The sequence below is a fragment of the Chiloscyllium punctatum genome, chromosome 48 (assembly GCF_047496795.1).
Source record: "Chiloscyllium punctatum isolate Juve2018m chromosome 48, sChiPun1.3, whole genome shotgun sequence".
NCBI classification, from domain to species: Eukaryota; Metazoa; Chordata; class Chondrichthyes; order Orectolobiformes; family Hemiscylliidae; genus Chiloscyllium; species Chiloscyllium punctatum.
This window is the reverse complement of record NC_092786.1, coordinates 15,873,944-15,896,042: the sequence shown is the minus strand read 5'-3', so window position 1 is coordinate 15,896,042 and position 22,099 is coordinate 15,873,944. Positions and strand designations below refer to the sequence as shown.

Below are 22,099 nucleotides of genomic sequence, written 5' to 3'. Positions count from 1 at the left end.
TTGCTGAAACTCTCATTCATTCTTTTTGTTGACTCTAGATTTCATTATCTAAACCCACTCATGGCCAGCATCCCACATTCACCCTCCCGATAATCTCAAGAATATTGAAAACTCTACTGCCGAAATGCTCACTTGTACCAAAACGAGCTGATCAATCCCATTTATAAGCAACAACAATTTACTTTTGCACCTTTGAATTAATTCCTGGCTGTAATCATTCCTATCTCCCTGCACCACACACCCTTTCATATCTCAATAACAACTCATTTTAGTTCAGACTCTCAATGATGTGTTTATTTTTGAGTTCACCTGTGTGACTGTTTCTATAGACTCCAAGGGAACATGGTCTGGAATCCCCACTCTAACCCTTCTTCCTTTTAGGCATTCTTGAAAAACTGCTTATTTGGCAATGGTTTTGGTCACTGGACACAGTATTCTCCATCTGTAGCCTTATGTCAAAAGTTTTCAATAATATGTTTGTGAAATTAAAACCATGATGATTTGTACAGACATCTTCTACTCTTCAATATCACAGAGTGAATAATCTGTAATGTCTCTTACCCAACCACCTTCACCATACAAACTTCAGCAGTACAAAGAAGCCAAACATCACCCTCTCCACAGGCAACAAGGCTTTGGCATTGATCACTGGTTTCTGTGGAAGGAGAAATACACACTTGATGTTTCAGGGAGTGCAATATGAATTACAGGGAATGAAAATGGTGCAGAATTTGACTGTCAGAATTTGAAGGAAAATGCACTCGCTTATTGGAAAAAAAGAATTCTTGACTGTCAAAGATATTGTGGAAAAAATAACCTGATAATGGAACAGCATATCGTCAGGAGCCAGGCAGCAGTGGACAATTCATTTATATTCCTGAAGAAGGGCTTATGCCCGAAACGTGGATTCTCCTGCTCCTCGGATGCTGCCTGGCCTGCTGTGTTTTTCCAGCTCTACATTTTTCAATTCATTTACAAAACAACTTTAAAAGTAATATTAAAATACTATACACAGCAAAAATACAACCATGAGAGACTGAGGAAGCGAGATAATGAACAAGTGGACATCAGAGAACCCAGACCAGACTTCACTTTTATGATCCCACAAAGATGTCTAGCACAGAAACAGACTTTTTCGGTCCAACCTATGCCAACCAGATATCCTAGCTTAATCTATCTAAATTAAATCCTATCTGCCACTCCTCAGCCCATTGGCCCATCTGATCAATATCCCACTGTACTCTGAGATAATCTTCTTCATTGTCCACAGTACCGCCAATTTTGGTGTCACCTGCAAACTTACGAACTATACGGCCTCTATTCACGTCCAAATCATTTAAATGAATGATGAAACAAATCCAGAAAAAAAGTCTATTTCTCTGGGTTTGAATGTGCTCTGTAAACATCCTGCCCTATGACTCTTTTTAACCAGGGAAGGTTGCACATAAATCCCTCTGAACTTTGCCCCCTTCAAAGCTGGCGGCCGCGCACGTGTCCAGTGAATCATTGCCCCGAATAAAGATGGCGGCGCTCACTCGGGCCGATTACTCAACGAGGCATTTTCCCGTTTGCTGCAAAAACGGGACTGTAAGTTTCAAATTTGTATTTTCCGATGTGTACCAAATGATTATAAAACCTCTCAGACCATACCAACACAATTTCCCTCCCGCTTCCTGCTGTTTATTTCTTTCCTTAGCAACAGCACTCTGCACACGCACATTCCGAACATCCGCACCCAGCGCGAGGATGATCACGTGGTATAGTCTAGTCCCGCCCTCATTCACTGATTGGCCGGAGGACCAACTGCTCCGCTCGGTCCTCCAGCTCCTCCCCTGCCTATGCATTGTTCCGCCGCTGACATCAATCACTTCTTCGGTCCAACCTGTCGATGACAACCAGATATACTCACCTCATCTATCTAAATTAAATCCTATCTGCCACTCCTCAGCCCATTGGCCCATCTGATCAATATCCCACTGTACTCTGAGATAACCTTCTTCATTGTCCACACTACCAACTGTTGGCTGGAGCTTGCACACTGCTTCGTGACTTTTGTTGCTATTTCTCATTTACAAAAGTGAGGAACATAGTTTAAAATCACACAACCACCTGATGAAGGACCAGCAAAGTAGTGCTTCCAAATAAACCTGTTGAACTATAACCTGGTGTTCTGTGAATTTTAATGTTGTCCATCCTAATCCAACACCAGCACCTCCAAGTCACGAGTGAGGGAGGAATGCATAACATATGAACAAAAGATTTTGGAAAAGGAGAAGGCCGTCCTGCCCTTCGAGCCTGCTCTACCATTCAATAAGATCATGGCTGATCATTTCGTGGATGCAGAACCATTTATCCATGTTCTCACTATATTCCTTAATTAGTTATTTCTTTTTTTTAAAAAACTGACTTAGCTTTAAAAACCTTCATTGAACTAGCATCAACTACTTCCCTGGGCAATGCACTCGCATCAAGGTCAAGACGTTCCTTCTCAATTCACTCCTAAATTTGCTTCCTCAAATCTTGTGGTGATGCCCTCTTGTCCTGGCTTCATCTGCCAGTGGAAACATCCTCTCGACTTCTATTTTATTCATTCCATTCATTATTTTATATATTTCCCATTCTTCAGAATTCCAATGAATATAATCCCAATCTACTCAGTCTCTATTAAGCCAAACCCCTCACCTCCGGAATCAACATAGTTAACCTCCTCTGCACCCCCTCTAGTGCCAGTACATCCTTGAGCACGTAAGGAGATAAAAACTGCATGCAGTACTCTAGGTGTGGCCTCACCAGCACCCACTATAGCGAGAATATAACCTCTGCTTTTAAACACAATCCGTTCAGCAGTGAAGGACAAAATTCCATTTGCCTTCTGAATTGATTGTTGTACCTGGTGACCAACCCTCCTGCAGAAGGATGTTCAGGTGCCTCTGCATAGCAAATAATGTAACTTTTTTAAAAAATTCAAGTAATAATCTTTTTATTAATGTTACTCCAACCAAAGAGTATGACTTTACATTCATTAACATAATATTCCACTTGCCAAACAATTGCCCACTCACTCAATGTCTCTATGTTCCTCTGCAAAGTTTCCCAGTCCTCCACACACTTTGTTCTGCTACTCATCTTAGTCTCATCTGCAAACTTTGACACCCTACATGTGGTCCCCAACTCCAAATCATCTGTATCACTTCTAAATAATTGCAGTCCCAACACTGATCCTAGAGGCACACTACTAGTTACTGATTGCCCGCCAGAATAAGGCTTATTTATCCCCACTCTTTGCTTCCTGTTAGTCAACCAATCTTTTATCCATGCTAATACTGTATCCCATGCACCCTTATATAATGCAACAGCCACTTGCGTGGCATCTTGTTGAAGGCCTTTTTGAAATCAAGGTACACCACATCCACAGGGTCCCCGTTGTCCACCTTGCTTGAAATGTCTTCACAGAATTCCAAACGATTTGTCAAGCAGGACCTGCCCTACATGAATCCATGCTCTGTCTGCCCAATGGGACAATTTCTATCGAGCTTCCCTGCTATTTCTTCCATGATAATAAAACCAAGCATTTTCCAACTGCAGAGAATAAACTAAATGGTGTAGAATTCCCTATCTTTTGTCCACCGCCTTTTCTTACAGTCCTTCCTTTTCACTGGAATATGCCTTTGCTGAGCACTTCCTAAAATGTCTTTGAAACTCTTTCACTTCTCATCAACTGTCCCAGCATAAAATCTTTGTTTTCAGTCTACTTTATCCAGGTTCTCCCTCATTCTATTTTAGTTCCCCGTGTTCAAGCACAGGACCAAGATATTAAATTTTATCTTCACACTCTCCATATGTACTCTAACTTCAACCATACAGTGATCATTTCTTCCAAGAGGATCCATAACTCTGAGGTCATTAATTATTCCTGTCTCATTGCACAGGGCCCTGATCTTTGATAGTTTGCTCCTTGTCGGTTACATTTCATACCGTTCAAAAAAACTATCATGGATACACTTAATGAACTCCTCAAGGCTACCCTGACTGAGCTGGTTTGACCAATCTACATGTAGATTAAAATCACCCATGGTAATAGACATGCCATTTTTACAGGCATTAGTTATTTCGTTGTTTATTGCCCATCCCAATGTGATGTTATTATTTGGCCTACACACTGCGCCTATGAGTGACTTTCTGGTTAGAATTTTGAAAGCATCATTCCTGTTTCTCCTAATGTACAGCAATACCAACAACTACTTGCATTGTATGGAATCTTTCACAATGGCAAATCTCCTATGGTGCTTCATGGATGATCAAAGCATTGATTAAGGAGAATGATTTTAAAATACATCTTAACGGAGGATAGAGAAGGTTAGGGAGGGTATTCTACAGATTACTGCCCTTGACAGCTCCAATTGTGGAGTGATGCAGGTGGGGTGGTTTGAAAAGGGAACGTGCAAAGGGGAAATGGAGGAGCGTAGGCAGTGCATAAGGTCTTAAGGATAGAGGAGGTTCCAGACTGAGTCTGTCTGTCATAGACAGTATGGCTGCCTCATGGAATTTGAAGCACCACAATGGGCCCATTCATGTCATGTGAGTCACGGATAGTATAACGGTGGCTGCGAGAACATTTGATGAGGACTTGTTTACTGAAGTAGTGTGGGCTGAGGTTAGAAACAGGAGAGGGGAGGTCACACTTCTTGGATTTCTTATAGGCCACCACAGAGTTCCAGGGAGGGGGAAGAGATGATTAGCAAAATTACTCTGGGTAGGAGTGAAAGTAACATGGTGGTCATTATGGGGGACTTTAACTTCCCCAACATTGACTGGAAATGCTATCACTCTAGTACATTTGATGGATCAATTTTTGTCCAATGTGTACAGGAGGGTTTCCTGACACAGTATGTCAAAGATTCGACAAGAGGGGAGGCCGCATTGGATCTGGTGTTTGGTTATGATCTGGACTAGGTGTTTGATTTAGTTGTAGGTGAGCACTTTGGAGAGAGTGATCATAATTCAGTTATGTTTAGTTTGGCGATGAAAAGGGTACATGCCAAGGTGAAGACTTATTGATGGGGCAGTGGCAATTATAATGCGATTCAGCAAGAATTAGGATGCATAGGATGGGGTACCGAAATGCAGTGGATGCAGACAATGGAAATGTGGAGCTGGTTTAAGGAACAGATATTGCTTGTCCTTGATAGGTATGTCCCTGTCAGGCAGGGAGGAAGTGATAAGGTAAGGGAACCGTGGCTTACCACGGAAATTGCATCTCTTGCTAAGATGAAGTAGGAGGCTTCTGTTTTGATGAGGCAAATGGTACAGATGAGGCGATGGAGACTGACAGATCAGCTGGGAAGGATTTAAAGAGAGTTAAGAAGAACAAAGAGAGGACACGAGCAGTCTTTAGCAAATAGAATAAATGAGAACCCTAAAGCTTTCTATAGGTATGTGAGGAATAAAGGATAGCGTAGGAATCGGGCCAATCAAAGACAGAAGTGGGAAGTTGAGTGTTAACAGTGTGGAAATCGGAGAGGTGCTAAACGAACATTTCTCATTGGTTATATGTCAGAAAAATTAGAATATTGTAGATAATAATGAGGTAGAATATGTTAGACTAGAAAGGGTAGAGGTTAGTTACGAACAGGTGTTATCAATTCTAGAGTGATTGAAAGTAGACAAGTCCCCTGGTCTAGATGGGATTATCAGTGGATTGTCTGGGAAGCTAGGGAGAAGATAGCAAAGACTTTGGCTATGACATTGAGCTGTCATTGCCTACAAGTTCAGTACCAGAGGACTGGATGATTGCAAATGTTATGCCCTTGATCAAGAAGGGCAGTAGAGATGACCCAGGTAATTATATACCAGTGACCCTTACTTTTGTTGTAGGAATGGTTTTGGAAAGGATTATAAGAGACACTATTTGTAATCATCTGGCAAACAACAATATGATTTCAGATCGTCAATATGGTTTAGTCAAGGGCAGATCGTGTCTCACAAATCTCATTGAGTTTTTTGAGATGGTGACCAAGCATATAGATGAGGGTAGGGCAGTTGACGTGGTATACATGGACTTCAGGAAAGCCTTTGATAAGGTTCCACATGGTAGGCTGTTAGATAAAATGCAGCGACATGGAATTGAGTGTGATTTAGCAGTTTGGATTAGAAACTGGCTTTCTGAAAAAAGGCAGTGAGTGGTGGATGATGGAAAATAATCAGCCTCCATTGCGGTTATTTGTGGTGTGCCACAAGGATCTGTTTTGGGATCACTGCTGTCTGTCATTTTAAAAAAAGTCTTAGACGCAGGCATAGGTGGATGGATTAGTAAATTTGCAGATGACACCAAAGTCAGTGGAGTACAGGTCAGTGTGGAATAATGTTACAGTTTGCAGGGGGACTTGGATAAACTGCAGAATTGGGCTGAATGTGGCAAATGGAGTTCAATGCAGCTAAATGTGAGGTGATGCACTGTGTGAAGAATAACAGGAAGGCAGAGTACTGGGTCAATGGAAAGATTCTTGGTAGTGTAGATGTACAGAAGGATGTTGGAGGCCATGTACATAGATGCCAGAAAGTTGTGTGTTCGATTTCATTCGTAGATGGATTGAGTTCTGGAGCCGCAATATCATGCTGAAACTGTCCAAAACACTGGTGCAGCCATATTTGGAATATTGTGTGCAGTTCTGGTGCCCATATTTCTGGAAGGATGTGGAAGCATGGGAAAAGGCACAGAGGATATTTACCAGGATGTTGTGTGGTCTGGAGGGAAGGTCTTATGAGGAAAGGTTGAGAGACTTGAACCTGTTCTCATTGGCAAGAAGAAGGCGAAGAGAGGATTTGATAGAGATGTACAAGATGATCAGAGGCTTAAATAGGATAAACAGTGAAAGTCTTTTTCCAGGATGAAGACATTAGTGTGTATAAGGGGGCATATCTACAAATTGAGGGGTGATAGATTTAAGACAGATGTCAGAGGCAGGTTCTTTACTCAGAGACTGGTTAGGGCGTGGAATCCACGACCTGCTAATGTAGTTAACTCAGCCACGTTAGTGAGATTTAAATAATCCTTTAGATAAGCACATGGGTGAATTTGGGATAGTATCGGGGGATGAGCTGAGAATAGTTCACAGGTTGGTGCAAATTCAAGGACCGAAGGGCCTGTTCTGCGCTGAACTGTTCTCTGACTATTGTGCTTCGAGAGATTTTTACTGTCTTAAACAGAGTGATGGATCGTGTATTGTGGGCTTACAAAGTGTCACTGATCTCTACCAAACATGTACGAGGTAGAGAATGCTTCCTGACCTGCTGCGCTTTTCCAGCAACACATTTTTCAGCTCTGATCTCCAGCATCTGCAGTCCTCACTTTCTCCATGTCCGAGGTAGAGTCAGGGCAATAATAAAAGGCTGCAACAGGAGGGGGACAGGTAGCTCCATACAAAACCCGACTCCTTCTCAACTGTTTTCAGCACAAAAGCCGAGCGCCTTCCAGAAAAAAAACCTCTATATCCCACCACTTTGCCCTACAATCGTGGTATTTGGCTGTGCACGAAGAGGAGTGCATCAGTCTGTTGTGGGACCCTGAAACGCTTGGTAAAGAGTCAAATCATCTGAGCATTGAAAGCCCCACCACATTGCATGCATTTTCTCTTGTTTTCACTCTGTTCCTGACTTCCCTTAGTTTTCATAATGAACTTGCTAAAGTTGTTATTACACACATCTGCACAAGCTGTGAATTGAACCCAGGCCTCTCATCCAAGATTCGGGATATTTTCACCGCGTCACAAAACATCGCTTTGTCCCTTGCCTGCTAAGTAACGCCTGAATCAACTCTGCAATTGGGAGGAAGGGGCGGAACAGGAGGACCGAGTAGCGGCCGGTCCTCTTACCAGAGTGAGTGAGGAGGGGGGTCAAAGCATTCTCGGGAGTGAACGCTTCAAGATTGGTCAGAGAGCAAACTATTTTGCAGGATTGATCATTCTCACTACATAGCGGAGCTTTAAACGTCTCTCATAAATCAATGTGAGATTTTTTAAAATACTGTAGTTGAAATGTAAATCTGATAACGTATATATTTCCAATCGATTTACACTACTTGAGGAAGAAACGTCTTTCCAATCTCCCAGAACAGTTGGTAATTTACATACCTGGCCGGTATGGTTGATTTGGACCAGACAAATTGCATGTTAGACATCTCTATGACTATAACTCGACAAAGCAATTGTTAATGACTAACATTTTACCCATCAGTCTGTGCAGTTATGAATGTTCTCTATAAACTCACTGATAACCTCAGACGCACGCGCAGTTTGGTTTCTATGCAGAGCATGCGCAGTGTCACATTGGTCAGGACAGAGAGAGTGAGAGAGAAATGGAGCTGATTTTTCCGGTAGCGGCTGCGATCGGCTTCAGAGAGCGGCGATCAGAGGCGGTATGTGGGAGCCTCGCCGGGAGAAAGGAGCGGAGAGAATTCACAAGTCCCGAATAAAGGTTAAAAAAAAAACTCGGAAAAGACCCTCCAGGCCCGGGTAAGGAGGTGGCGGTCTCTGATCATGGAAGCGGTCCAGGGTCACGGCCGCCATTTGTTTGAGGGAAGAGGGAGCGCGGGCCTCAGGGCCGCCACCTTGAGAAGGTCAAGGTGCAGGAGGGCGGGGCTCTCGGGGTCTGTAGAACAATCAGAGGAAAGGGAAGACCCATTGTTATTGATTAATTCCACGAACACAGCTTCACTTGGCGATCCTGCAGGAATATCCTCTCTCAGTCCTGCTGTGATGTTTCACCCAGTCAGAACCAGCAGCTCTCCTCCTCTCTCAGCTCCCCTTCTGTCCTTCCTGCAGCATCTGTCCCCTGGAACATTGAGCTGCCTGTCCTGTCCCTCCCTAAATGTGTTTCTGTAATATCTGTGATATCCCGGTCCCATCTTAGATTACTTCACTAAAGACAGAAATGCACCCGATAGATTTTTCTTAACATCAGTAATTGTTTAATACTCATTTACAGGTTTTTAATTAATCGTTTTTGAAGCATTTAATTCACATTTAATCATTTGCAATGGTGGGATTTGAACCTGTGTCCAGAGAACATTTGCTGAGTTTCTGTATAAATTGTCTCAGAATAATACCACTAGGCCATCACTTCGCCTGCTCACCGGATGCGCATCCCAGTGTAACATGAATCAAAACCCTTTCTTCCCGCACAATTATTTGATCCTGAACTCTGGTGATATCACTCAGTATCTCTCCATGTGGGATCCATCACTGTGTGGGTCTAATTGATCCCTCTGTCAGCGTCTCTCACTCTTGCAGCTACTCCAGATCCTTAGCCAACAGAATTCTCCACTATAGAGAAATGAGGCAGCACAGGCCAGGATTGGAGACTGGGATTTTCCAGATCTCTGTGGGCTCAGTGCCATTCTACATCTGTAGTCCTCACAGCATCAGTCTAATTTCCCATTCTGCTTATTTCTGTGTCCTCTACAGGTACTCATGGAGTTCCTGACTCAATAGACTTGCCAACTGCTGGTTGGGAAGATGATTGGTCAGCCAGAGAGACAAAGGTCAGGGAGGTCGGGAGCCTTTAATAAATCCTATCACCAGAGCAGAGAACAATGAGAGGGCTCCAAACATTAGCTAACAGGTCATGACATAGACATAGTGCTGGAGGGGGAGCACAGTACAGACACACCTCAGGGTCAATCACCACCCGTACTTTAAGTTTTCTTGTACTGAGACAGCATCGGGAGTTCCCAGTTTTCAATCCAAGCGTTTGCTGTCTTGGTGAGCACCAGGATAACAGAGGGGAATGCAGGCCTGCAATGAGAGGGTAGTAATGCTGCCTGGGATCTTTCTGTTCCCTATTCCCTCTCCAACACTGTATCTATGGCTTGTCTTGTGGACCAGTGTCTTCAATCATTCTAACTCCTATAACAGTTCCTATCTCTGTCATCCCCTCCCCTCTCACCAATTATTTGTCACATTTGAAACCTCCACTCCAGACGACTATCCATATCGCTGTAACTTGCTTCAGTCTCTACAATATGTCTTGTCTCAGTAGTCTGCTCCTCCAGCAACTGGAGACATAGGGTCTGCTTCCGTCCTGCATGACTTTTTGTGTTGAGGTTTCCTAAATGGAATGAGTTGCATTTGCCTGTGTTTGGCCCATATCCCTTCAAATCGTCACCTCTCCGCGTACCTGCTCAAGTGTCCTTTCCATGTTGTAATTGAACTTGTTTTTACCATTTCCTCTGGCAGTCCATTCCATCCATGCACCATCCTCTGTGGAAAATGTTGCCCCTCAGCTCCCTCTTTAAATCTTTGCTCTGTCACCTCACGTTTATTCCTCTAGCTTTGGACTCACCTACCCTTGGCTATTCACCTTACTTAGGCCCTACTTGGTTTCATAAACCTTTATAACATCACCCCGTGGCCTATTCTCCCTAGGAGAAATAGTGACGGCAATGTTACAAATATCTCCAACTTATGTACTCAACGCTCTGGCCACTGATGGCAAGTGTCCCAAATGCCGCTTTCCCTACCCTGACCAACACTAATGCCACTTCCAAGGAACAATGTAACTGCACTCCTTGGTCTCTCTCTGTTTGACAACACTGTCCAGAGACCTACCATTAACTGTATTAGTCCTCCCCGGTTTGTCTGAACTAAATTCAACACCTGAATTAAACTCCATCTTTCATTCCTTGGCCCACTGGCCCAGTTGATTAACATCCCCTTCAATAACTATTTTCCCCGCCCACTCTTCCACTAATCTTGGTATCCACAAACATAATAACAGGGGCTCCTAAATTTTCACTCAAATCGTTTATGTAAATGGTGCACAACAGTGGTCCCAGCACCGATCCTTACAACACACTGCTGGTCAGAGGCCCCAGTCTGAACAACAACCCTCTCGCACCATCCTCTGTCTCCCACTGTCATCCCATTTTGTATCTAGTTTGGCTAGCTCTCCCTGATCTCTTGTGATCTACCCTTACTAACCAATGTATCATGCTACACCCTGAACAAGGGTTTGCTGAAGACAGAAACAGCGTCTGTTGCTCTGCCTTCATCTATCTTCTTGGTCACACCTTGAACAAACTCCAGTCAAGTTTGTGAGACATGTTTTCCCACGCACAAAACCGTGCTGGCTGTTCGTAATCAGTCCTTGTCTTTCCAAATGCATGTAAGTCCTACCTCTCAGAATGACCTGCAATAACTGATCCACCCTGAAGTCTCCTCATCAGTCTGCAGTTCCCTGGCTTCCTCTTGCAGCCTTTCTTAATTAATGACACATTAGTATAATCATAGTCAGTGAGTCATACCGCACTGCTTGGTTAACGCTAACCATACTCTAAAACTGATCTCGTCCCACCTGCCTGTTCCTTTATCATATCCCTTCAAACCTGTACTAATCCTAATGTCTTTTAAACATTGTAATTGTCGCCAAGTTCACCCCTTCCTTGGGAAGTTCATTCCACACACAACCCACTCTCTGTGTAACAATGTGCCCCTCATGTCTTTTTTTAAAATGTCTCTCCTCTTACACTTAAAAATGTAGCTCCTAGTCTTGAAACTCCCCTGTCCACGGGAAAAGACAACTCCCATTACTTCTATCTATCCCCCTCGTTATTTTATACACTTCTATGAGGTCATCTGTCAACATTCAGGTTTCAATGAAAAAATATCCACCTATTCAGCCTTTCTTTATAACTGAAAACTTCCATAACCAGCCACATCCCAGTAAATCTCATCTGAACCCTCTCCAACTTAATAATATCCTTCCTATAACTGGGCGGCCAGAACTGGACACAGTCTTCCAGAAGAGGACTCACCAATGGCCTGTATAATCTCATTGTGACTTCCCAACTCCTATATCCAAAGGACAGAGCAATGAAAGCAAGTGAGGCAAGCACCTTTTTTAACCATCCTACCTCTCCATGTTGCAAACTTCAAAGAATTATGTTTCTGAACCCCGGGGTCCCTCTGTTCTACAACACTACCGAAGGTCCTACCATTAATTGTCTAAGCCCTGCCCATGTTTGTTGCACCAAATGCACTACCTCACATTTATTCAGATTGAACTCCATCTACAGTTTTTCAGCCATTCACACATTTCATCAGGATCCCTTTGTAATCTCAGAAAACCTTCTTCACTGTCCACAATGCCCCCCTCCAGTCTAACAGCCTATCACACATAGTACAGATATCTCGGCTAGGGGTCCTACAATTTCTTCACCAGCTTCCCACAATGTCCTGAGATACATTTGATCAGGGCCTGGGGATTTATCCACCTTTGTGTTTTAAAACTTCCAGCATCTCCTCTTCGATAATGTGGACTCATTCCAAGACATTCAGTCACGGAGATGTACAGCACGGAAACAACTTCAGACCAACTCCTGCATGACGTATCCAATCACTTTTGCCATTATCCCTCTAAACCCTTTCTGTTCATATACCCATCCACATGCCTTTTAAATGTATTTCTATCAGCCTCCACTATCTCCTCTCGCAGCTTATTGCATAGACTGTGCAGGAGCCAGTTGTCCTTTAGGTCTCTTTGAAAAGTTTCCCTCGCACTGTAAAGCTATGCCCTGTTGGTTTGGAATCCCCCAGCCCTGTCGAAAAGACCTTGTCTGTTGCCCCTATCGATGACCATCATGATTTTAAACACCTTTATCAGGTAACTCCTCAGCCTCCCATGTTCAAATGAAAACAGCCCCAGCCTATTCAGGCTTTTCCCTGTAGCGCAAACCCTCCAACCCTGGCAACATCCTTGTTCATTTCTTCTGAAACCTTTCATGTTCTACAACATCCTTCCGATGGCATTGAGACCAGAATTGCACACAGTATTCCAATAGTAGACAGGCCAAACACTGTTTCGTTCCCTGAGCGCCCCAGTCTTTATCCACAGTAAGTTCCAAAGTGAAATATTTGTCTCGGATCTTGTAGTTTCACACATCGTTGCCTTCATTGATCATTAAGGAGACCGGCTTTGTCTCGAGCTCTTCTTTTGCTCTTAATACACTTGTAGAGTCTCTTTGGTGTCTCCTTAACTTTATCTGCCAAAGCGATCTCGTGTCCCCTTTTTACAAACCTGATTTCCATCCTAAGTGTGTTTCTACAGCCCTGATGCTCCTGAAGGGATTCGCTTGAGTTAGCCAGTTATATCTGACATGTGCCCACTTATTTCTTAACCAGAGCCTCGAAACTCAGCCAGTGTTTCCTAATTCTGTCAGCATTGAGCTGCACACTAACAGGAATATGCTAGTCCCTCCCATAGCAGCCTGGGATATATATTATTGTTACTGGGAATTTCGCCACCTTTTTGCCTGTGAATACATTTAACGCCTCCTTCTCATTGATCTTAACATGTTTGAGAACCTCACCAACCCAACTGAAATCCCCAGCTACAATGTCTTTTTCCTGTTTGAATACAGATGGAAAGTATTAATTGAAGACGTCACCTACTTCCTCTGGCTCCATGCACTGATTGTCCCATTGGATTCTATCAGGCCCCACTGCTTAGTTGGGGATCCTCTTACTCTAACTTATTTAATATCTTGTGGCTTTTCCTTAACATTATCTGCTAAGAATATTTTGTGACCATCGTTTGCCTGTTCATTTTTAAGGAGCCCCCACGCTTTCTATCTAATGCCTTTGTTACCCATTATTGTTAGCGTCATCCATTTTGCCTGAGTTTCCACGAGGTTTTGAACCTTCCACCTTTTGTTCACCCTGTAACCACATCTCTCTGGTGTCTAAATCTCTTTCATCTCTGTGTCACAAATTCAGCTACCTTATTGAAGAGACTTTGTCGATAGGGAAAATAAAAGTTCTGTACTCTTTTCCACAATATCCTATCACAAACCAATTTGCTAATGGAGAGTTTTAGTTAAACCTTATCCCATCCTGTTCCTTTCTGCTTGTCTTCAGCCACATCCCCACGCTGCTCCGATGCATCACGTTTTCTATTTGGATTTGGAAAACACTTTGCTGTGTGTATGTCGTGCAGACCACGTGAGGATGGGCAGATGTCCTTCTCGAAAGGACAGGTTTTTGGGGTTTTTTGCACATTAGCAATGGTTTCATACATATTTATGGATTGTTAATTATTATTAAATTATTGATTTGAAATTCCACCATTTCTGATAGTGAGATTCAAACCTGTCTCCCCTGAACATTGGATGACGTTTTGGATACATGCCCTAACATTAATATCACTAGGATATCACTTCACGTGTTCACACGTTGCTCATCCCTGAGCACAGATACATTTCTCCCCACACAACTGTTTCATCCTGACATCTTCCTGCATTCTGGTAATATCACTCAGTATCTCTCCATGTGGTATCCCTCACTGAGGGTCTAATTCCTGCCTCTGTCAGCACCTCTCCCTCTTGCAGCGACTCCAGATCCTGAGTCAACAGAATTCTCTACTCCAGAGAGATGCAACAGCACAGGCCAGGGATGTAAACTGGGATTTTCCAGATCTCTGTGGGACACAGTGCCAATCTCCATGTGTAACCCTAACAGCATCAGTCTAATTTCCCATTCTGTCTATTTCTCTGCCTCTTGCAGGTAATCAGGAAGGTCCTGACCCAATAGACTTCCGAACTGCTGGATTGGTCGTCCATCACCTCATCGAATGCAGTTGGTCAGCTAGAGCGCAGGGAGATCTGGAGCCTTCAATAAATCTTGTAGCGAGGTAATATCACTCACAGTGACCAGAGCAGAGGACATTTAAAGGGTGAGAATCTTCAGCTCACAGGACATGTTATAGATACAGTGCTGAAGGGCAAACACAGGTCATAAAGCTCCCAGTCGCAATCCCCACCCTCTTGTAAGAGGATTATTTTCCAGCTCTGCTGTCCTGAGCCTTCCTGAGACAGTACAGCGAGTTCACAGTTATCAATCCAGGCCTGTGCTGTCTCAGTGAGCATCAGTACAACAGAGGGGAAAACAGGCCTCCCTTTTGCAAGTGGTATTGAAGCCTAAGATCCTTCTGTTCCCTGGTCCCTCTCATACATTCTCTGTTGTCCTATCATCGAGTCATACAGCACGGAAACTCACCTTTCAGTCTACCTTATCTGAGCCAGTGCCCTGAATGCTTCTTACTCTGAGAACAGTTCCTATCTCTGTAACCTCCTCCCTTGTCTCCAATCCCACTGTATATTTAAAACCTACTCCAATGCTGAATATTCTCCCTGTCTCTGTCAACTGCTCCAATCTGAATAATGTTCCCAATCCCAGCGATCTTCTCCTTTAGTCATTACAATAATCCCTATTACTGTCAACTTGCACAATACCCACAGCCCGCCCTGTCTCTGTAACATCCTCCAGACTTTACCAACCACTCCCATCTGTGTACCTTCCTCCAGCCCCTACAGCACATCATATCACTATCACCTTCAATCTCTAAAACATTCCTGCCTCCTGTCCTTCATCACCACATGGCCCCTGAAATCATACTATCCGAACAGACCTCCCTATCTGAGTAAACTCCTCCAGTCCCTTCAGCCTTTCCTGCAAGTGTAACCTGCTCCAATCCCTGCAACCCTCCCTGTGTATAGTGTTCTGAAGCCAATTTAACCTTCCCCATGTCTGCAACCGCATCCATCCTCTGTGATATCGTCTGTCGCTGCGACCTTCTCCCATCACGACAATGTTTCCTTACTCTACCTCCTGCCATCACTACTAGCCTTCCTGACTCTGTAACCTCGTAAAGCCACTAATACCATCCATGTACCTGAAACATCCTCTTTACGGCTGTATCCAAGCCCACTCTGTACAGCTCCCTCTTTCTGTAACCTCCTTCTGTCTGAAGAACCATCCAGTGTCAACACCCCTCTGTATTACTAACTTCATCCAACCTCTTCCAGCTCCTCACTATCACTGTACGTCATCCTATCCCTACTCGCCTCCTTATCACGTAATTTCATCTCTGCAAACCTCACGGTCATAATAAATCTCTTCTATCTCTACAAAATAGTCCAAATCTCAGTAAACTCTCTCTTCCTATTCCCCTGCCTGTGCATGTAATCTCATTGAGTCTTTAGAAACTTTTGCCTATTACCACTTCTGGAAAAGACGACAATATATGTTTCTCCAATGAACACTACATCCTATAATCCTCCGTGTCACAGTAACTTTCTCCAACCCATTCACACATTTCTTTTCAGTCACCTCCTCCAGCCTCCACAGGATGATTGACCATCCCTATCTCATTAAATCTCGGTCAGACTCCAAAAGCCCCCCCTATCTCTGTAACCTCCCATAGCTAATCCATCCCTTTCTATTTCTGTAACCGCCTCCATTCAATCCCTGCCTCCCTATCTCTTTCACCTCCCCCAGTCACTCCTTCTCTCCCTTCTCCTTAAACTCACCAAATCACTCCATCCACAACCTCCACAAATGGCGGGCCAAAGGGCCTATTGCTGTGCTGTACTGTTGGATTTTCTAATTTCCTGGCATCTACCTGGCAGAGCCTCTCCGAATCCTAGATGTTCTGTTCAATTTCTTTGCGATTTTTTGAAATGTCAATGGTTAAACCTTAGTCTACTCCACCTCTTTCTATGAGAAAATCCCACCATCTCCAGGATCAGCTGAGTGAACCTTCTCTGACCTGCCTCCAATACAAGAATAGCTTCCCTTCGGGAACTCTCACTGTTCATACTATTCTAGGGGTGGGCTGACTGGTACCTTGTATAGTTTTAGAAAGAAATCTATGTATTTTGACTCCATTCCATTTGTAATAAATGGCAGCATTTGCTTTATCTTCTCAATTACCTGCTGACCCTGTAAGCTACCTTTTTCAGATTGGTACACAATGATTCCCAAAACCCTTTGTGCAGTCAGTCTGAAACCAAACAGTGTTAGCCTGACAGTAAATCAGGAACGTGCTGGAGTGTATTATAAAGGATATGGCAATAAACGATAACTGGAGACTTAGAAACAATTGGAGATGCATGATATTTTAAAAGGAGTATATTTTTAAATCTGTTGGATTCTATATTTTGGTGTCACCATAAATGGCAGAATAGGTAAGGGTGGGGGAGGCTAGTGGCAGTAGGGGGATATTTCAAATTTCAGAAGCATTTTGACAAGTTTTAAGCAGGGGTGAAGAGTAGTGAGAGAGAGAATAGGGCCCCTGAAAGGTCAATGGGGCTGTCTCTGAGGAATCACTGTTGATGTGGAATATCCAAATCAAATATTTTGCGTTAGGATTTACAGTGGAGAAAGATATGGAAGCTCGGAAACTTGGGAAAATACATAGTGATATCTTGAAGAGAGATTACATTTGAGAACAGGAGGTGATGTATGTCTTAACATGCAAAAAGTTAGATAAAACCTTGGGACATGATCAGATGTATCCCAGTGCCTCGTGAGAAGCTAGGGAGGAATTACAGAGCCCTTCGCAGAGATATTTGTATCAGTGACAGCCACTACAGGCCAGTGAGACTGATGGGAGGGTAATTTGTTGGACTAGATTCTGAGAGAGGATCATCATGCATTTGGAAAGGCAAGAACTCATTAGCGATAATCAACATTGCTTTGTGGGTGGAAACTGAAGACTGAGTGTTTGTGGAGGTAGATAAATAACAGATCAAGGCAGAGCAATGGATGATGTCTCCATGGACTTTAGCAAGGCCTTTGACAAGGGTCTGCATGGCAGACTTGTTATTATGTTTAGATCACACATAACTAGGGAGCGCTAACCAACTGGATACAAAACAGGATTGACGGTAGGAGACAGAGCATGTTCAGAGAGGGTCACTACACAATCTGCAGGCCTGTGACCAACGGTGTGCCATGGGGTTCGGTGCTGGGTCACTGTTGTGTATCATTTATATAAACGGTTTGGATGATAATACAGGAGTCATGGTTAGCAAGTTTGTGAGTGAGACTGAAATTGGTGGCAAAGTGGACAGCGAAGAGGGTGATCTAAGAGTACAATAGGGTCAACAGTACTGCTAGACCAATGAGTTTAGGAATAACATGTGGCCAAATGCAAGATGTTGCGTATTTCTAAGGCAAACCAGGCTGGACTTGTACAGTTAATGTTCAGCCCCTGGGTATTGTTATCAATCAGAAACCCAGGGATGCAGATACACAGTTTTCTTTTGAAAGTGGTGTCACAGGTAGACAGGCTGCTGAAACAGGCATTTGGGATGGTTATCTTCATTGGTCAGAGCATTGAGAGTAGGAGTTGGGATGTCATGTTGTGGCTGTACGGAACATTAGTGAAGCCACCATAAAGCATTATTGATTATGTGGAAAAGCACAACTGGTTCACTTATGTCCTTGAGAGAAGGACATCTGACATTCTAACCTGAGGTGGTCACATGTGACTCCAGACCCACAGTAATATGGCAGACTCTGAGCTACCTCTGAGCAATTAGCAGTGGGGTAATGTACACTGGACCAACCGGTGACATCCTCAGCCCATGAAGGAATCAATGAAAATACATGTCCATCTCTACCTCTGCAAACCACTCCAGCTGCAACAATTCATACTGGCTTGGTAACGTTGTTCAGGCCTTTGCCTCTCTCTGTAACACTGTTACTACCTCCAGCGCCTTCAACTCTCCCAGCTCCTATCATCTGATTAAACCCTGACAATGTTTCCTCTTCCTCCTGCACTCCTCCTGCTAGTCGACCCCTAGTGATCCCTTTTAAAAAAAATCCATATTTCTAAAGCATTGACTTCTTCAGAATTGTTCGGTTATTTTTGGATTCTCAGCAGCTCTTATTCAAATCTGGTAACTCCTGGGAATTACTGGGTCAAGACTGTCCGAAGTAGGGGAGGAGCATTGGTAAGGTTATGAACACCTCGAGACTTGCTGTGGGGAGAAAGGGGAATCGAGAAGAAAACAGCACAAGGAGCGTGCTGTCACACCAACATCTCACCCACCCCCTTCCCATGGCCACCTTCTCCCCTAAGTATAACGGAGTTTGTGGAAGGCCACATTGGTCTGTACAGCCACCTACAGACTCCCCCTGAGAGTGGGAGAGAGTCAGCCTCGTCTGTGACCCATCACCAATAAGATGGTGAGATAGGAAAGTTGAATTCAGTTGTCCTCCTGCCTTTGTTACAAATTCCAATAATTCCCCGTCCAATGCCATGCCTTACAATGTAATGCTGTAAAGGGTCTAAACTCTGTCCTTCCAATTTTGTGTTCTGACTCTTATTACCCAGAATTTTGTCTCCCAATGATTGATAATCTGAGGCCACAAATTTTCTTGATCCTCCCATTGTTATCCCTAGCGATGAGAGTTTCCCATCCTCCTTCCCATTCTGCCTGACTTTCCACAATATTGTGTAGCCGTGAATATTAATGCCCCACCTTTTGTTCACCCTGTGACCACGTCTCCCTGATGGTGATTAGATAGAAATCACAGTCACACGTGCATATCCCTTATTGCAAATACTTCGTGCATTCAAATTAATAAATAGTAATTTACTCTTTAAATCACAATTTCCTGTCACAAACTTATCTGCTGATGTACAATTTTCGTTAAACTAGGCCTCTTCTTGTTTCTTTCTGTTTCTCCTCAGCCACAGCCCCATGCTTCAATATTTCAATCTTCCTCTATGGAATTGGGAATTTCCTTTCAGCTTTTCCAAGTCCCTCCTTGTCTGTGTTAGTTTAAAGCACTCTACATAATCCTGGTCAACTGTTCCCAGCACTGTATCATCCCATTACAATAGCTGACTCATCCCTGAGTACTGGTAGCAGTGCTCACTGCATCAGAACCACTTCTTTTGCCACCATGGTTTCATCCTGAAAACTTCCTGCACTCTGGTGATATCACTCAGTATCTCTCCATGTGGTATCCCTCGCTAGGTGGATCTAATTGCTGCCTCTGTCAGCGCCTCTCGCTCTAACAGCTGGTCTGAGATCCTGAGCCAAAAGAATCCACCGATCCGCAACAGCACAGACCAGGGACGGAGACTGGGTTTTTCATGGTCTCTGCTGGACTCAGTGCTACTCTACATGAGTTATCTTCACTGCAACAGTCTATTTTCCCATTCTGTCTTTTTCTGACTCATGCAGGGAATCAGGGTGATTCTAACTCCTGTTTCATCGGTCACCTCATTGCAAATGCTTGGTCAGCCAGGGAGAGGTGGAGGTGGAGGTGGAGATGGAGATGGAGAGGGAGATCTGTAGCCTTCAGTAAATCCTGAAGCCGGTAAGATCAATGACAGTAAACAGCACAGGGTGGAGGTAGTAGACTTCTATATTCAGACCCAAAAGACAGTACAAAGATACACTGCTGGGCTCCATTCTAGGCTTAATTCCCACCATCTTGTGGGGGTCCTGCTTTCCCATCTGCTGTAACGGTCCTCCCTGAGACAGTACACGAGGTCCCAGGCAACAGTCCTGGCCCATGCTGTATTAGTGACCTCGCTAATATCCTCCAGTCCCAATAATCCTTACTCTGTTTGGAATCTTCTCTAGTCCACACAATGCTCTCTATCTCTGTCAGGTTCTCCAATCCCTAACACCCTAATCCTTAAACTTCTCCAGTAGATACTAAATTCCTTCATCCCTGTAAATGCTGAGTCCTGTCTATCCCTGTAAGCTCCTCCTATCAATGCCACCCTCCATGCCAATGTGTTTTGTCTCTAACCTCTCCATCCATCCCTATCTGGGTAAATGTCTCCAGCTCCTACAACCCTTCCTTATCTGTGAAAAATTGTAACCTCGTTATCGTTCTCCAATTCTTCGATCTTAATCTATTTAAACTTCACCGGCACCCCACCAACCCGCCTGACCACAGGAACCTCTTCCAGTTTGTGCAACCCTCCCCATCTGTGTAACCGTCTCCAACCCAGCAACCTGCATTTTCTAGAGCCTAGAAGTCTTTTTATATCTGTGAACATGTTCAGTCACTACAACCTTCCATATCTCTGTTAGTATACATAATACTCTTCTCCCTGAAACACCCACTGTCTGTGCCTCTCACTCTGTCTGCCTCTCCCTACATCCATTCCTATCTCCAGAATATAACCCAGCTCTCTCTATCTCTGTAAATTCCTCCAATTACCCAAGCCCCTTTGTCCCACTGACACTCTTGACCAGATGTAACTCCGTTTAACTCTAACATCCTTGAGATCCTGTAAGACTCCCTATCTCTGGAACCTCTACCCATCTGTTAAAACCACAACTATTGAGGAATGACTCCCTCCATTCGCCATCAGGCAGATGGAATGACAGTGAACAGATATGATCGAACTGTCATGCCGGAGATGTAGATCCAGAAAGACCATCGCAGGGAACTGAATATTGAAAGGTTGTTGGGATCTAGGCAGGACAGGCAAAAAGCCAACAAGTTGTGAAGAAAGGGTGAGGTTAATGCATCAATGAGATAGCCACGTGGAACTGAAGTCCAAAATTTGGAGGCTATTTGGGTGGAGCTGGGAATGAACAAACAGCAGCAATCATTAGCCAGAATTCTTTTATAGGGACCAACCACTAATGGTAATGTAAATATCGTTACAGTCAGGACACTGAATGTAGTTTAGCAAGGGCAGTACAGGAACTGTGTGTGACTGTGGTCTCCATCCCGAGTGGATAACTAATGAGTATCAGGGCTGTGATAGATGGAATCGTGGATTGTATACGAGATGGTTTTCTACAACATCATATCAAGGAGCCACCAACAAAATTGTCTATTGTAGATCAAATGCTGTGTAATAATAAATATCTAATAATGCCACGATAAAGGAGTGTTGTGAACAGAGACCCATAATGTTATGCAGGACATATTGAGTTTGAGCTCAGACCATGAGATGTAGGGGCGAAGTTAGGCCATTTGGCCCATTGCGGATGCTCTGCTCTACAATCAGATCATGGCTGATCTGATGACCTTCAACTCTAATTTCCTGCCTTTTCCCAAAACACTTATTTGCCCGATTCATTAAAATCTCACCAAGTCTGTTGTGAATATTCTTAATGACCCAGCCTCAACAGCCCCCTGCAGTCAGGAATTCCCAGAGAGTCTCTACCCTCTGAGTGAAGACATTCCTCCTCATCTCCATCTTAAATGGGTGAGACTTTGCTGGGATTTTCTGCCCCCTGGTTACAGATTCTTACACCATGAAACGAAAGGAAGTGACA

The 22,099-nt window shown here is 43.8% G+C and overlaps 1 long non-coding RNA gene across 1 annotated transcript in view; it reads left to right on the top strand.

The window, feature by feature from the left end:
• The first annotated feature begins 8,353 nt into the window (after positions 1–8,353).
• Positions 8,354–22,099, top strand: part of LOC140468753 (uncharacterized) — a 29,521-nt gene continuing 15,775 nt past the window's right edge. The window contains exons 1-2 of the long non-coding RNA XR_011955820.1: positions 8,354–8,510; positions 14,556–14,682. This is a non-coding gene — a long non-coding RNA (uncharacterized lncRNA). The remainder of the gene's footprint in view (positions 8,511–14,555; positions 14,683–22,099) is intronic.